The sequence below is a fragment of the Eptesicus fuscus genome, chromosome 2 (assembly GCF_027574615.1).
Source record: "Eptesicus fuscus isolate TK198812 chromosome 2, DD_ASM_mEF_20220401, whole genome shotgun sequence".
NCBI lineage: Eukaryota > Metazoa > Chordata > Mammalia > Chiroptera > Vespertilionidae > Eptesicus > Eptesicus fuscus.
This window is the reverse complement of record NC_072474.1, coordinates 9,274,487-9,291,428: the sequence shown is the minus strand read 5'-3', so window position 1 is coordinate 9,291,428 and position 16,942 is coordinate 9,274,487. Positions and strand designations below refer to the sequence as shown.

Below are 16,942 nucleotides of genomic sequence, written 5' to 3'. Positions count from 1 at the left end.
TCGACCAGGCTGGCAGGGGGGGAGCAGTAAGGGACGACCAGGCCAGCAGGGGGTGGGGGGCAGTTAGGGGTGACCAGGCCGGCCGGGGGGGGGGGTAAGTTGGGTTGACCAGGCCAGCAGGGGGTCAGTTAGGGGTGATCAGGCAGGCAGGCAGGTGAGCAGTTAGGAGCCAGTGGTCCTGGATTGTGAGAGGGATGTCCGGCTGCCAGTTTAGGCCCGATCCCCAGGATCGGGTCTAAACTGGCAGTCGGACATCCCCCAAGGGTGGAGGCTGGGCTGAGGGGACCCCCCATGCACAAATTTTGTGCACCAAGCCTCTAGTTGGTGTATAAAAAAGCAACTGATTACATTGAATCTATAGATTGTTTTGGGTAGCAAAGACATTTTAATAATATTAATTCTACCAACCCATGAACACTGTACATTTTTCCACTTGTTTATATCTTCTTCTCTCTTTTTTCAATATCCTGTAGTTTTCCAAGTACAAGTTTTTTACCTCCTTGAATAAGTTTATTTCAAAGTATCATGTCCTCACCCCTCTGGTGTCTGTGTCCATTGGTTAGGCTTATATCCATGCATACAAGTCCTTTGGTTGATCTCTCCCCCTTACCCCCACCCTCCCCTACCTTTCCTCTGAGGTTTGACAGTATGATCGATGCTCCTCTGTCTCTGTTTTTGTTCATCAGTTTATGTTGTTCATTATATTGCACATATGAGTGATACCATGTGATATTTATCTTCCTCTGACTGGCTTATTTTGCTTAGCATAATGCTCTCCAATTCCATCCATGCTGTTGTGAATGGTAAGAATTCCTTCTTTTTTACTGCAGTGTAGTATTCCATTGTGTAGGTGTACCACTGTTATTTCATCCATTCATCTGCTGATGAGCACTTAGGCTGTTTCCAAATCTTAGCTATGTTAAATTATGCTGCTATGAACATTGGGGTGCATATATCCTTTCTAATTGGTGTTTCTAGTTTCTTGGGATATATTCCTAGGAGTGGGATTACTGGGACAAATGGGAGTTCCATTTTTAGTTTTTTGAGGAAACTCCATATTATTCTCCACAGTGGCTGCACCAGTCTGCATTCCCACCAGCAGTGCACGAGTGTTCCTTTTTCTCTGCATCCTCACCAGCACTTGTCGTTTGTTGATTTGTTGATGATTGCCATTCTGACAGGTGTGAGATGGTACCGCATTATTGTTTTGATTTGAAATTCTCGGATGATTAGTGACTTTGAGCATGTTTTCATATGTCTCTTGGCCTTCCTTATGTCTTTTTTCAAAAAGTATCTATTTAAGTCCATTGCCCATTTTTTTAATCAAATGTTTATCTTCCTTTTGTTTAATTGTATGAGTTCCCTGTAAATGTTGGAGATTAAACCCTTATCGGTGATAACATTGGCAAATATGTTCTTCCATGCAGTGGGCTTTCTTGTTGTTTTGTTGATGGTTTCTTTTGCTGTGGAAAAGCTTTTTATTTTGATGTAGTCCCATTTGTTTATTTTCTCTTCAGTTTCCATTGCCCTAGGAGCTGTATCGGTGAAGAAATTGCTTTGGCTTATGTCTGAGATTTTGCTGCCTGTGGATTTCTCTAATATTTTTATGGTTTCCCATCTTATGTTTAAGTCCTTTATCCATTTTGAGTTTATTTTTGTGTATGGTGTAAGTTGGTGGTCTAGTTTCATTTTTTTTGCATGTATCTGTCCAATTTTCCCAACACCATTTATTGAAGAGACTGTCTTGACTGCATTGTATGTTCTTGTCTCCTTTGTCAAATATTAATTGAGCATAGTGGTTTGGGTTGGTTTCTGGGTTATCTATTCTATTCCATTGGTCTATATGTCTGTACTTGTGCCAGTACAAGGAAGTTTTGAGAACAGTGTATTTGTAATACAGCTTGATATCTGGTATTGAGATCCCTCCTACTTTGTTCTTCTTTCTCAGGATTGCTGTAGCTATTAGGGGTCTTTTTTTTTTATTCCAGATGAATTTTTGGAGAGTTCATTCGAGGTCTGTGCAATATGCCATTGGTAATTTAATGGGAGTGCATTGAATCTATAGATTGCCTTGGGTAGTATGGACATTTTAATGATGTTGTTTCTACCAATCCATGAACATGGTATGTTCTTTCATCTGTTTATGTCTTCCTCTATCTCTTTTTCCAGTGTCCTGTAGTTTTCTGAGTATAGGTCTTTTACCTCCTTAGTAAGTTTATTCCTAGGTATCTTAATTTTTTTAGTGCGATGGTAAATGGGATTGTTTTTTTTTAGTCTCTTTCTATAAGTTCACTATTGGTGTATAGAAATGCCATATATTTCTTGGCGTTAATTTTGTATCCTGCTACATTGCCAAATTCATTTATTGAGTCTAATAATTTTTTAATGGAGTCTTTAGGGTTTTCTATGTACAGTATCATGTCATCTACGAATAATGACAGTTTTATGTCTTCTTTTCCAATTTGGATACCTTTTATTTATTCTTCTTGTCTAATTGCTATGGCTAGCACTTCCAGAACTATGTTGAATAGGAGTGGTGAAAGTGGGCCTCCCTGTCTTGTTCCTGTTCTTAGGTGAAATGTTTTTAGTTTTTGCCCATTGAGTATGATGTTGGCTGTAGGTTTGTCATATAAGGCTTTTATTATGTTAAGGTATGACCCCTCAATTCCCACTTTGCTGAAAGTTTTTATCAGAAAAGGGTGTTGGAGCTGAAACCGGTTTGGCTCAGTGGATAGAGCGTCGGCCTTCGGACTGAAAGGTCCCAGGTTTGATTCCGGTCAAGGGCATGTACCTTGGTTGCGGGCACATCCCCAGTAGGGGGTGTGCAGGAGGTGGCTAATCGATGTTTCTCTCCAATCGATGTTTCTCTCCAATCGATGTTTCTAACTCTCTATCCCTCTCCCTTCCTCTCTGTAAAAAATCAATAAAATATATTTTTTTAAAAAAAGAAAAAGAAAAGGGTGTTGGATTTTGACAAATGCTTTTTCTGCATCTATTGATATGGTCATGTTATTTTTGTCTTTCACTTTGTTTATGTGATGTATCATGTTTATTGATTTGCTAATATTGTACCATCCTTGTATCCCTGGAATAATGGTGATGGTATATGATCATTTTAATATATTGCTGGATTCAATTTGCTAATCTTTTAAAATTTATTTTTATTGATTTTAGAGAGGAAGGGAGAGGGAGAGATAGACACATCAATAAAGAGAGCGAATCATTCATTGGCTGCCACACACACACACACACACACACACACACCAGGTACCCTGAGCCCACACCCTGGGCATATGCCCTGACCAGGAATCAAACCATGACCTTCTGGTTCATAGGTTGATGCTCAACCACTGAGCCATGCTGGTCAGGCAATTTGCTAATATTTTGTTGAGGATTTTAGCATCTATGTTCATCAAGGAGATTGGCCTGTAATTTTCTTTCTTTGTAGTTTCTTTATCTGGTTTTGGAATTAGGCTCATGCTGGCCTCATAAAGAAGGCTTGGGAGTCTTACCTCCTCTAATTTTTTGGAATCTTTTGAAAATGGTAAGTGTTAGTTCTTCTTTGAATGTTTGGGAAAATTTACCTTTAAAGCCATCTGGTCCAAGGCTTTACTTTGTTGGGAGTATTTTGATTACTGCTTCAATTTCACTGGTTGTACTCTGTCTCTTCAGATTCTCTGATTCTTCCTGTTTTAGTTTTGGAAAGTTGTATGTTCCTAGAAATCTATCCATTTCCTCCAGATTGTCCAACTTATTGTCATATAGTTGTTCATAATATTTTCTTACAAATCTTTATATTTCTTTAGTATCCATTGTTACTTCTCCGTTTTCATTTTTTATTTTATTTATTGGGGTCCTCTCTATTTTTTCCCTGATCAGTCTGGTTAAAGGTTTGTCAATCTTGTTTATCTTTTCAACAAATTAGCTTTTGATTTCATTAATCATTTGTATTGGTTTTTTAGACTATTTCACTTATTCCTGCTCTGATCTTTATTATTTCATTTCTTATACTCACTCTGGACTTTGTTGTTCATTTTTAAGTTTAGTTAAGTGTAAGGTTAGATTGTTTATTAGAGCTTTTTCTTGTTTCCTGAGATAGGTCTATAATACTATGAATTTCCCTCTTAGGATTGCTTTCCCTGTGTCACACAGATTTGGAGTTGTTGTGTTCTCATTTCAATTTGTTTCAAGGTATCTTTTGATTTCTTCCTTGATTTCATTGTTAACCCATTCATTATTTAACATGTTATTTCATATATATGTCTTGGTAAGTTTTCCCATTTTCTTCTTGTGATTGGTTTCAAGCTTCATAACAGTATGGTCAGAGAAGATGCTTGATATAATTTAAATCTTCTTAAATTTATTGACACTAGTGTTGTGTCATAGCATATGGTCTATCCTAGAAATTGTTCTGTGTGCACTTGAAAAGAATGTATATTCTACTGTTTTGGGTGGGATGCCCTGAAGAGATCAACTAAATCCATTTGATCTAGTGTGTCATTTAAGGCTGCTGTCTCCTTGTTGGTTTTCTGTCTGGAAAATCTATCCATTGATGTCAATGGGGTGTTAAAATCTCCTACTATAACTAAATTACTGTGAATCTCTCCCTTTATGTCCATCAAGATTTGCTTTACATATTTACGTGCTCCTATATTGTGTGCATAAATGTTTACAAGGGTTATATCCTCTTGTGGGATTGCTTTCTTTATCATTTTGTAGTGTGCTTTTTGTGTCTCTTATTATAGCATTGGTTATATTTTATCAGATATAAGTATTACTACCCCAACCTTTATTTTCTTTTCATTTGCATCTTTTTCCATCCCTTTACTTTTATTCTATGTGTATCTTTCATTCTGAGGTGGGTCTCTTGAAGACAGCATATACATGTTTTCTTATCCATTCAGCTGCCTTATGTCTTTTTATTGGAGCACTTAAGCCATTTATATTTAAAGTGATTATTGATAGGTTATGTATCTATTGCCATTTTATTTTTTAACTATGTTCCTCTGTTTGTTTGGTTTCCTCCCCGCTTCTTTTGCTTCTTAAAGCAATCCCTTTAACATTTCTTGTAACATTTAGTGGTAACAAATTCCTTTAGCTCTTTTTTGTGTGTGGGGGAAGCTCTTTATTTCTCCTTCAATTTTAAATGATAGCCTTGCTGGGTAAAGTAGTCTTGATTGTAGATCCTTGGTTTTTTACATATATTTTTTAAACTAGTGTTTTGGATTTCCTTGTATAATCTATATTCCCAGAAGTGGAATTGCTGGATCATAAGCCAGTTCCATTGTTAAGTTTTTGAGGTAACTCTATACTGCTTTACACATGGTTGTACCATTCTGTATTCCCACCAGCACTGTGCACAAATGTTCCCTTTTCTCCACATCCTCACCAGCACTTGTTGTTTAGTGATTTATTAATGATAGACATTCTCACAGGTGTGAGATATCTGATTTTGGTTTTAATTTGGATTTCTCTGATGATTAGGGACATTGAGCATCTTTCATATGTCTATTGGCCATCTGTATGTCTTCTTTGGAGAAGTGTCTATTCATGTCTTTCGCCCATTTTTTTTTTTTTTTTGGTGTTGAGTTTTATAAGTTCTTTATAAATTGTGGATGTTAACCCCTTAGCAGATGTATCATTGGTGAATATGTTCTCCCATTCAGTGGGTTGTCATTTCATTTTGTTGATAGTTTCCTACTCTGTAGTCTCATTAGTTTAGTTTTTCTTTTCTTTCCCTTGCATGAGGACATATATTAGAAAAAATATTGCTACAAGAAATGTCTGAGATTTTACTACCTGTTTTCTTCTAGACTTTTTAGGGTTTTGAGTCTAACATCTAAGTCTTCAATCCATTTTGATTTTATTCTTGTGTATGGTGTAATAAGGTAGTCTAGTTTCATTGTTTGCATGTATCTGCCCAATTTTCCCAATACCATTTATTGAAGATACTATTTTACTCCATTGTATGTTCTTGCATCATTTGTCAAATATTATTTGACCATAAAGGTGTGGGTTTATTTCTGGGCTGTGTGTTCTATTCCATCCTATATAATAAAAGCCTAATATGCTAAGTGTCCGGTCGTCCATTCAGTGGTTCAACCAATCATAACATAATATGCTAATGATATGCTAAGGCTGCTCAACTGCTCGCTATGACGTGCACTGACCACTAGGGGGAAGATAGTCAATTGGTTGACCAGTCGCTATGACATGCACTGACCACCAGGGGGGCAGACGCTCTGACCAGTAGGTTAGCTTGCTGCTGGGGTCCGACTGATCAGTACTGAGTGAGACAGGCCGGACACGCCCCAGAGCCCTCCTGTAGTCCCTCCCTGGATGGCAACCTCCTGCATCCCTCCCTAGCCCCAATAATGCACCAGTGGGGTCCCTCAGTCTAGCCTGCACCCTCTTGCAATCTGGGACCCCTCGGGGAATGTCAGAGAGCCGGTGTTGGCCCAACAGTGGAACGACCAGTTACTATGACACACACTGACCACCAGGGGGCAGATGCTCAATGCAAGAGCTGCCCCCTGGTGGTCAGTGCGCTCCCATATGGGGAGCACTGCTCAGCCAGAAGCCGGGCTCATGGCTGGTGAGTGCAGCGGCAGTGACGGGAGCCTCTCTTGCCTCTGCGGCAGCGCTAAGTGGTCAGACATCCCCCGAGGGCTCCCGGACTGCGGGAGGGCACAGGCCCGGCTGAGGGACACCCCCCCACCCCAGAGTGCACGAATTTCGTGTACTGGGCCTCTAGTTAATCTATATGTCTGTTTTTTATGCCAGTACTATGCTGTTGTGATTACTATGGCCTTATAGTATAATTTGATATCAGGTAGCGCGACTTCTTCAACTTTGTGCTTCTTTCTCAAGATTGTTGTGGCTATACTGTTTGTTTGTTTTTTGGTTCCATATAAATTTTTGGAATATTTGTTCTAGTCCATTGGTATCTTAATAGGAATTGCATTGAATCTATCAATTGCTATGGCTGGTACAGACATTTTAATGATGTTAATTCTGCCCTAACTGGTTTGGCTTAGTGGATAAAGCATCGGCCTGTGGACTGAAAGGTCCCTGGTTCTATTCCAGTCAAGGGCATGTACCTTGGTTGTGGGCACATCCCCAGTAGGGGGTGTACAGGAGGCAGCTGATTGATGTTTCTTTCTCATCAATGTTTCTAACTCTCTACCCCTCTCCCTTCCTCTCTGTAAAAATCAATAAAATATATTTTTTAAAAATGATGTTAATTCTTCCTACCCATGAACACGATATACCAGTATGCTTCCACTTACTTGTATCTTTTTCCATTTCTTTCCTGGATATCTTATAATTTTCAAAGTACAGACCTTTTACATCCTAGGTTAAATTTATTCCTGGGTATCTTATTCTTTTTGAAGCAATTGTGAATGTGTCTGTTTTTTAGTTTCCCTTTCTGATAGTTCATTATCTATATATTTAAAAGCCTAAGCGACTGTTACAACTGAATGACCAGCCGGTAGCTATGATGCACACTGACCACCAGGGGTCAGATGCTCAAAGCAGGAGCTGCCCCCTGGTGGTCAGTGTGCTCCCACAGCCAACCTCCCGAGGATAGCCAACCTCCCATGGTCCCTCCCCCTGGCCAGCCAACCTCCCGCAGTCCCTCCATCTGGCCAGCTGGCCCAGATCGGCCCCATTCGGGACTGGGCGAGATGCCCCGATTGGGATTGGGCAAGACAGCCCAAATCGGCCTGATCGCCAGCCAGGCTGAGGGACCCCACCCGTGCATGAATTTGTGCACCAGGCCTCTAGTAGGTGTATAAAAATGCAACTGATATCTGGATATTTATTTTGTATCCTGTTACTTTGCTGAATTTGTTTATCAGTTCTAGTATTTTTTTGGTGGAAACGTCAAGTATCATGTCATCTGCAAATAATGACATTTTTATTTTTTTCTAATTTTGATGCCTTTTATTTCTTCTTCTTGTTGATTGCTGTGACTAGGACTTTGAGTACTATGCTGAGTAAGATTGGTGAAAGCAGAAAAAAAAAAAAAAACACTTGCCAGGCAGCTTAGTTGGTTAGAGCATTGTCCCAATATGTCAGTTTGCAGGTTTGATCCCTAATAAGAGCACATACCAGAATCAACCACTGAATGCATAAATAAGTGGAACAACAAATCTATGTTTCTCTTTCCCTCTCTTCCTTCCTCTCTCTCTCAAAATAAAAGAGTGGTGAAAGCAGATATCCCTGTCTTGTCCCTGATATTAAGAAAAATGCTTGTAGTTTTTGCCCATTGAGTATAATGTTGGCTGTGGGTTGTCATCTATGGCCTTTATTGTGTTCAGATATGTTCCCTCTATTCCCATTTGGCTGAGAGTTTTTATCTTAAGTAGGTGCTGGACTTTATCAAATGTTTTTTCTGCATCTATTGATACGATTGTATGATTCTTATACTTCCTTTTGGTTTATGTGATGTATCACATTCATTGTTTTGCGGATATTGAGCCAATGTTGAATCCCCAAAATAAAACCCACTTGATCATGGTATATGATGTTTTTAATGTATTGCTGGATATGATTTGCTAGTATTTTTTTAATGCATATACTATTATATATGTTATTTATTTATTTTTTTTAGAGAAAGAGGAAGGGGTGGGGAAAGAGAGAGAGAGAGACAGAGAAATCAACTTGTTGCTCCACAAATTTATGCATTCATTGGTTGATTAATGTATGTGCCCTGACCAGGAATCGAACCGGCAACCCTGGCATATGAGGACAATGCTCTAACCAACTGAGCTATCTGGCCATGGCTGGTTTGCTAATAATTTGTTGAGAATTTTAACATCTATGTTCATCAGGGATATAGGTCTAGAATTTTATTTTTTTGTATTGTCTTTATCTGGTTTTGGAATTAGGATAATATTGGCCACATAGAATTAGCTTGGAAGTCTTTCTTCCTCTTGAATTTTTTGGAATAGTTTGAAAAAGATGGGTGTTATTCTCTTAATATTTGGTAAAATTCACCTGGGAATCCATTAGGTCCAGGACTTTTGTTTGTTGGGAGTTTTTTTTTATTTTATTATTACTGCTTTAATTTCATTAGTTGTGATCTGTCTATTCAGATTTTCTGAATCTTCCTATTCAGTTTTGGAAGAGTATTTCTATTAATTTATCCTATTTCTAATAATTTATCCATTTTGTACAGATTGTCCTATTTGTTGACCTATAGTATAATTGTTCATAATATTTTCTTACAACCTTTTGCATTTCTGTGGAATCAGTTGTAATTTCTCCTTCGTTTCTGGTTTTATTTATTTTGGTCTTTGCTTTTTAAAAAAAAAAAAAAAAGGGTTATTTTTAATCTTCACCCAAGGATATTTTTCCATTGCTTTTTAGAGATAGTGGAAGGGAGGGGGAGAGACAGAGAGAAAAACATCCATTGGTTGCCTCCTGCAGGCGCCAGGGCCAGGGAGAGGTATGTGTCCTTGACCGGAATTGAACCCGAGACCCTTCCGTCCACAGGCTGATGCTCTACCCACTGAGCCAAACCAGCTAGGGAACTCTCTTTTTCTTGATGAGTCTGGATATAAGTTTGTTTTCATTTGTTTAGTTTTTAAATCTCTATTATTGCAAGTATTCCAGATGTCCCTCTTTTCCCCCATTACCCTCCTCCACCTGGTTCCAGCCCTGCCCCAGGCCTTCACCACCCTATTGTCTGTGTCCATAGAAAATGCATATATACATATAAGATCTTTGGTTAATTTCTTCCTGTGCCCCTTCTCCCTTCCCTCTGAGATTCGTCAGTCTGTTCCATGCCTCTGGTTCTTTTTTATTCATCATTTTATTTTGTTATTTTATTTGTTCATTTATTTTGATTTTTAGATTCAGTTGTTGATAGATATGATTTTCTTCCTCCCCCTCCTCCTCCTTCTTCATCTTAAAGAATGCCCTTCAACATTTCATGTCATACTGGTTTGGTGGTGATGAACTCCTTTAGCTTTTTCTTATCTGTGAAGCTCTTTATCTGACCTTCAATTCTGAATGATAGCTTTGCTGGGTAGTGTAATCTTGGTTGTAGATTCTTGCTATTCATCACTTTGAATATTTCTTGCCACTCCCATCTGGCCTGCATAGTTTCTGTTGAGAAATCAACTGACAGTTCTACGGGCACTCCCCTGTAGGTAACTGCTTTTCTCTTGCTTTTAAGATTCTCTCTTTGACTTCAACATTTGGCATTTAATTATGATGTGTTTTGGTGTGGGTCTCTTTGGGTTCATCTGGCTTGGGACGCTGCACTTCCTGGACTTTAAACCTATTTCCTTCACCAGGTAGGGGAAGTTTTCTGTCATTTTTTCAAATAGGTTTTCAATATCTTGCTCTCTCTTTTCTCCTTCTGACACCCCCATAATGCAAATGTTGGTACATTTGAAGTTGTCCCAGAGGCTTATTACACTATCTTCATATTTTTACTTGTTTGTGGGTGTGTGTTTTTATCTTTTGATTGGGTGTTTTTTGCTTCCTCATATTCTCGGATCCACTACTCTACTGTTGATTCCCTGTAAATTATTCTTTCAGTTAGTGTATACTTAACTTCTGACTTGTCCTTTTTCATGTCTTTGAAATTCTAAGATCCTTGAAAGTCTCACTTATTCCCTTGAAGCAAGCTCTCATTAAGATCCTTGAGCAACCTTATAACCATTGTGACATGTTTCTTTGTCTCCACATTTTGACTGCTTCCCTGTGTTTGTTTCTAGTTATTAGGTAGAGCTTCTGTGTCTCCTGGAATTGGTAGAGTAGCCTTGTGTAGTAGGGGTCCTGTAAGGCTCAGTGGCTCAGCCTCCCCATTCACCTGAGCTGAGCTCTAGGTGTGCCATTTGTGGGCTGTGTGCAAAGTCTTGTTGTAGTTGAGCCTTGATTGCTGTTGGTATCACTGGGAGGAATTGACCTCCAGGCTAATTGGCTGTGAGGACAAGCTGCGACTGCAGTGAAAGAGCTGCTGTGCAGGAGACACCCCTATGGAGGACTTGCTTCAGTGGGACTTTGGTGCTCACTGAGTCTGCCTCTTGAGTATGTTGCTTGTGGATGTATAGAGTTCTAATCTGGTATCGTCTGAAGCTGTTCACCGAGTGCACTGGCTCTGGGTTCTCCCAGGAATGGCAAAGTCAGCCACTGCCTGGGGCCACCTGGCAGGAGCTACAGAGCAATCTGCAGATGGCTGATATTTGTATTGGGCTTGGAATTGCCCAGGTGAGGCCCAGCTGTGAAGCAAGGCAGGTTGGTGCTATTGCTGGGTCTTGGGCTCTTATTGATAGATATGGAGCACAGTGATGACAGTTTGGTCCTACGAGGTGAGTGTAACATCCACCTACTCCCTGCCATCTTGATAGAAACCAAGACCTTTAGGCTAAGGAAAAAAAACACCACATTAAAATCCAAGAATGAGTCCTGGCCAGTTTGGCTCAGTGAATAGAGCGTTGGCCTGAGGACTGAAGGGTCCCAGGTTCGATTCTGGATTAGGGCATATATCTTGGTTGAAAGCTCAATCCCTGCCCCTGGTTGGGGCCTGTGCAGGAGGCAACCAATCTATGTGATGTTTCTCTCTCTGTATCTCTCCCCCTCCCCTCCAGTCTCTCTAAAAAAAAAAAAAAACAAGAATGAAAATAAAAGCCCCTTTTCAAGACTGTGGGTTCTCTAAAAATATGAGACATTTCCAATCCTTGCAGGGACAGGTTATCTGAATCCCTTCAATCTATAGTTTACAACTCCCTTAAAGATGGCACCTGCAGCTCAGCCTCCCTTTAAGGAGGGCTGCTGGTTACCCGATGCTGGCCATAAGGTAACAAAATCTTCTGGACTGCTACCTTGTCTGCCTCAAGTAAACCTTCTTAAAGACTGGTTAGAGCAGTGGTCGGCAAACTGCGGCTCACGAGCCACATGCAGCTCTTTGGCCCCTTGAGTGTGGCTCTTCCACAAAATACCACGTACCCTAATTAAGTTAATAACAATGTACCTACTTATATAGTTTAAGTTTTAAAAATTTGGCTCTCAAAAGAAATTTCAATCATTGTACTGTTGATATTTGGCTCTGTTGACTAATTAGTTTGCCGACCACTGGGTTAGAGAATCTAAAGGATAGAAAGCAGGGACAACATTGAACTTACCCACTGAACTCTTGTGCCTGCTTTGCTAATAAATGTTTCTTTAATAAGTGTGTGAATGAATGGCTATCCTACATCTACTTCAACTTTTGTGACTACTACCTATCTACCAAGAACCACCTAAGAGTTGAGCATAAAGAAGTTAGTTTAGGTCAGTTCACAACAATTGACACATACAAAGTCATGTTTTTCAAATTTATTCTAAACATAGTCATTAGCATTACCACAATAGTACATACAAAGAAGTTTTAAAATAAGACAAAAGAATACAACCTTCAACAAGTTAATGCCACTTTACTATGTAAACAAAATTAAAATGAAACCCTGATGCTAAAAAGATAACTATTCAGAGGTAAAATACAGATACAAAACATTTAAATATTAACATAATCCACACTAGATCACATTCTTTGCAAGAGAGTACATATATAGTACTCTACCTCTATAAAATTTCAAAATTCTGTTAAAATCAAAACCATCTCTGGTTTATGATACAGCACAATTCATAAGGCAAAAATATAGGCATTATTATCCAGTTCTTTAATTTCACTTGTATTTTAAGGCAAACTTGGAACTTTTTGCTTGGTATTTTAAAATAAATGGGACTTACACATGATAACCTGACAAAAGTAACAATAAATATCCCTACTTAAATATGTGTAATATAAAATACATATGAATAACAATTTTTCTCTCTGCAGAGATGTAAACTGGATTTTTATTTGACTCCATATTCACACCCATAAGAAAACTTGTAAACCTATAGTTTTAAAACTTACTGTAGTTCTCACTCTTTTCAAATATGTATCAACACTGAATCAATATACTGTAAGTGAAAATCCAATATCTATCCAGCCACAGAATAACTGCATCTAATTAAATGTCTAATTAAAGTGCTGTTTTACAAAGAAAAAAAAAAGGTTAAAAGGTAGAACTGGATGTTAACTTGACAGGTGATAAGTTATCATTTTTAACTTTCAAACTACAGAGGTTTTCGAGGTTATCACAAGTTTATTGAACTTTAAGCAGTATATTTATGGTGGAATCTGATTTTCCTGAAAATGAGCACTTAGGTGACAATACCAGAAATCCAACACCAAAACTAAAAACAAACACAACATTATATGTACATATATTTCCTTCAATATCAGCCAGAGCATTGATAATATAGTATTTTTTTAAGCTTCTATGATTTTGTTACCTACTCAAAAATGTATTATCAAATTCCAGGGAATTTGGAATTCTATAGATGTTAGGTTTTTTTATAAATCTTTTTCATGCCAATAAAACCTAATTGAACACGAAAGGATACAAATGTTTATACATATACTGGGTCTCTAATTACTCATGATGTTGGAGATAAGGAATTAGATTCACACTTTATCACTATAGTTATTTGGGTATAGGTCTCCCTCACTATATTTTATTCTTTGAGTGAAAAGACTATATCTTATTTATATTTCTAGCCTCTATAGCATCTAACACAGTATCGCATACAGATAGTAGACCCTCCATTTTTGTCAAGCTATCAAAATAATTTTCAAAACCTAATAAATGCCATTTTTCTATCACTTGATACCACTTCCTATAATTTTATATTCATTCATATCTAAAACAATATTAGCAATAACATACAGAACTTACATAAATATCCTTTGGTCTACTTTAAAAATCACTTAAGTTCTATTACTATATTCAACAAATACTAAATAGCCAAACATTCCTAACTGATTATGTCCTCATAAAGTAATCATAAAAGGCAATTATCTTCCAACTGATTAGATAATCTCACTGCCATTTTAAAAAAATGTTTGTGGGCAATCTTAATTAGCTGTCTCCTCCTTGATTATGTAAAACTAGAGGCCCGAGTGCATGGGGGGTGGGGGCGGTCCCTCAGCCCAGTCTGCACCCTCTCCAATCTGGGACCCCTTCAGGGATGTCTGACCGCCCGTTTAGGCCCGATCCCATCCAGGACTGCTGGCTCCCAACCGCTCGCCTGCCTCTGCCCGATTGCCCCTAACCGCTTCTGCCTGCTAGCCTGATCACCTCCTAACCACTCCCTTGCCAGCCTGATCAACACCTAACTGCTCCCTGGCCGGGCCGATTGCCCCTAACTGTCCTCCCCTGCAGGCCTGGGTCCCCCCCAAACTGTCCTCCCCTGCAGGCCTGCCCAACCCCCAAATGCCTTCCCCTGCAGGCCTGGGTCCCCCCCAACTGTCCTCCTCTGCTAGCCTGGTCCCCCCCAACTGCCCTCCCCTGCAGACCTGGTCTCCCCAATTTCCCTCCTCTGCCGGCCTGGTCACCCCAACTGCCCTCCTCTGCCGGCTTGGTCACCACCAACTGCCCACAACTGCCCTCCCCTGCAGGCCATCTTGTGTCCACATAGGGGCAGCCATCTTTGACCACATGGGGGCAGCCATCTTTGACCACATGGGGGCGGCCATCTTGTGTCTTGGAGTGACAGTCACTTTGCATATTACTCTTTTATTATATAGGACTAGCGTTCCCGTTGCAGGAAAAATCCTGCCCCTTGTCCCCCGGCCCGCCTTCTCCGCCAGCCCGCCCCGATCTCCTTCCTTCTCCCCTGGCCCCGCCTCCACTCCTCCCTTGTCCCCCGGCCCGCCTTCTCCGCCAGCCCACCCCCGCTCTCCTTCCTTCTCCCCCGGCCCCGCCTCCGCTCCTCCCTTCTCCTCCCCCCCAGCTTGCTTGCTTCTCTGCAGCTTTGCTCCCTTCAGCATCTCTTGGCTTCTTTCTAAGCTGTCTTGATATGCAAATTAGCTGCCATCTTTGTTGGGGTAATTTGCATACTCGTCCTGATTGGTTGGTGGGCGTGGCTTGACTGGTGGGCGTGGCTTAGGTGTAGCAAAGGTGCGGTCAATTTGCATATTTGTCTATTATTAGATAGGATTATGTCTAGCATCTTTAACCCTGTGAATTTATAATCAAATATCTTTATCCTCTTTAGCATAAGAAACATGTGACTTTAAATTCACAATTTATCAGCAGAGTATTAATAATGAAACCTCACAAATCTGTACAAGAAGGTCCTACTGTAAAGTTATTAGTTGTCAAATCACATTAATACCTATGGTTGTTATGAATAGTAGAGCAGCTTTAGCAAACCTGAAATAAATATTTCTAAATTTGTTTTCTTTTTTCTCTTCATTTTACAGGTTTTCATAATTTTTTCTCTGGTATATGGCTTCTATTATTGCCCTAAATATTTCACATTTAGTCTTCTTCAACATAAAATTCAAATTTTTTCCAAAACAACTATCAAGAGATGCCTTTGATCTAATTTACCAAATGATTTATATATTTTATATTAATTTGAGAGTGGCAATGATACATCGAGTAAAACATAATTAAAATAAAATGTGTAGTATAGTGCTGTTTACAATTAAAATAATTTTCTAGTCTCTCAAATTCCCTTCTAGGGAGAAAGGATTAAATATAGAATAACAGGATGCATTTAACAACTTTATTGATATAAATAGAAAGAAAATTGAGTTGGAAAATTTAAACTAAACATGTGATGGAATCTATTTTAAATTGCTTTTCTTTAAATAAAGTCTAAGCCAATCACAATAATGCACCTTGTTTCTATCCAAAAGATTTATTCAAATCAATTAAAAAGTTATTGCTATATATCATTGTGATTTAAACAAGCAACCTAGAAAATAGCCTGTTAAGTTTATTAGTAGCTCCTGTTGAGTTCTTACTTACAAGAGACTAAAAATCACTTGCAAGGTTTTATAATCTGTGCAAATATTCATAAAGCATGATACTACTTGTGTTTAAAGATGATTTTTAAATAATTTGGTATTATATATTTAAATCTACAACTGGCAGTTTATGGAAGAACAAGGAAAACAGCAAATTGCCAGCTCCAGTTTTTAAGAAATAACATGTATGCTAACAAATTAACTTACGTTTTATAATTACAAATGGCTTAACAATAGTTTAGAACCTTATGGCACTTAAGAACGCAGTATAATTTTTCTTACAAATTTTCATCTATAAAGAGATGGTGGACAAGTAAAAAAAAAATCATGGAAAAGAAAATGAAATTACTATAGTAACAAAAATAAAAGTACCGACATTCTAATAAAATGCAAGGTAATGTGTTCAAGTCTAATGGAGATTTAGTAAAACATGCTAAAACAAAATCAATCAACCACTTCTTTTAAATAAGCTGTCACTTGGCAATAGCAAACCATTTTGCTTTAAAAGATCATTTTAGTCAAAGTAGAACCAAATTTAGAACCATTACTCAGGTAAACATGAGTTCCAGTTTTCCTCAATGACTTGAAAATATTCAATTACCAAGAAATGTAGAGTAATGCATAACTGCCTAGTGCTTTATATTTAATGCATATATTTTTGTTTTTATAGGAGGACATGTAATATCTAGCACAAGAAGAAAGAAGATAAAAAATGTATCTTTCTTTAAATCATTATTCAGGAACCATGGAAAGCGTAACAGGCATTTAGGTAATTTTTGGATGTTAACATTAGTATATTCACTAACATTTTTAATAAGCACAAATCAAGCCAGTCAAAATGAAAAATACTATCAAAACATGTCATGCAAATTTCATACTGAACATCCAAAAGAACATCGTTATAGCCTTGTTATAGCTCCTACGTTAGCACCATTTTTATATCTAAAAACACTTTGAAAAAGCAAACAAATGTCTTAAAACCTGAAATTATTATAAAGATATGTGAAAAAAATCAATATGCACTAAGGGCAATACTAAATATTTGTCATTTATGTGCATCAACACTGGGAAGCTTGCTGT

At 38.5% G+C, this 16,942-nt stretch overlaps 1 protein-coding gene across 2 annotated transcripts in view; it reads left to right on the top strand.

The window, feature by feature from the left end:
* C2H14orf28 (chromosome 2 C14orf28 homolog) overlaps window positions 1-16,942 on the top strand; it is a 53,961-nt gene that overhangs the window by 27,259 nt on the left and 9,760 nt on the right. The window contains exon 6 of one of the 2 annotated variants that reach the window (XR_008557997.1): window positions 16,533-16,576. The gene's annotated coding sequence lies outside the window, so the exon portion shown is untranslated. Of the gene's footprint in view, window positions 1-16,532; window positions 16,595-16,942 lie in introns of those variants that run through there. The other variant, XM_054725507.1, reaches the window with a different exon arrangement.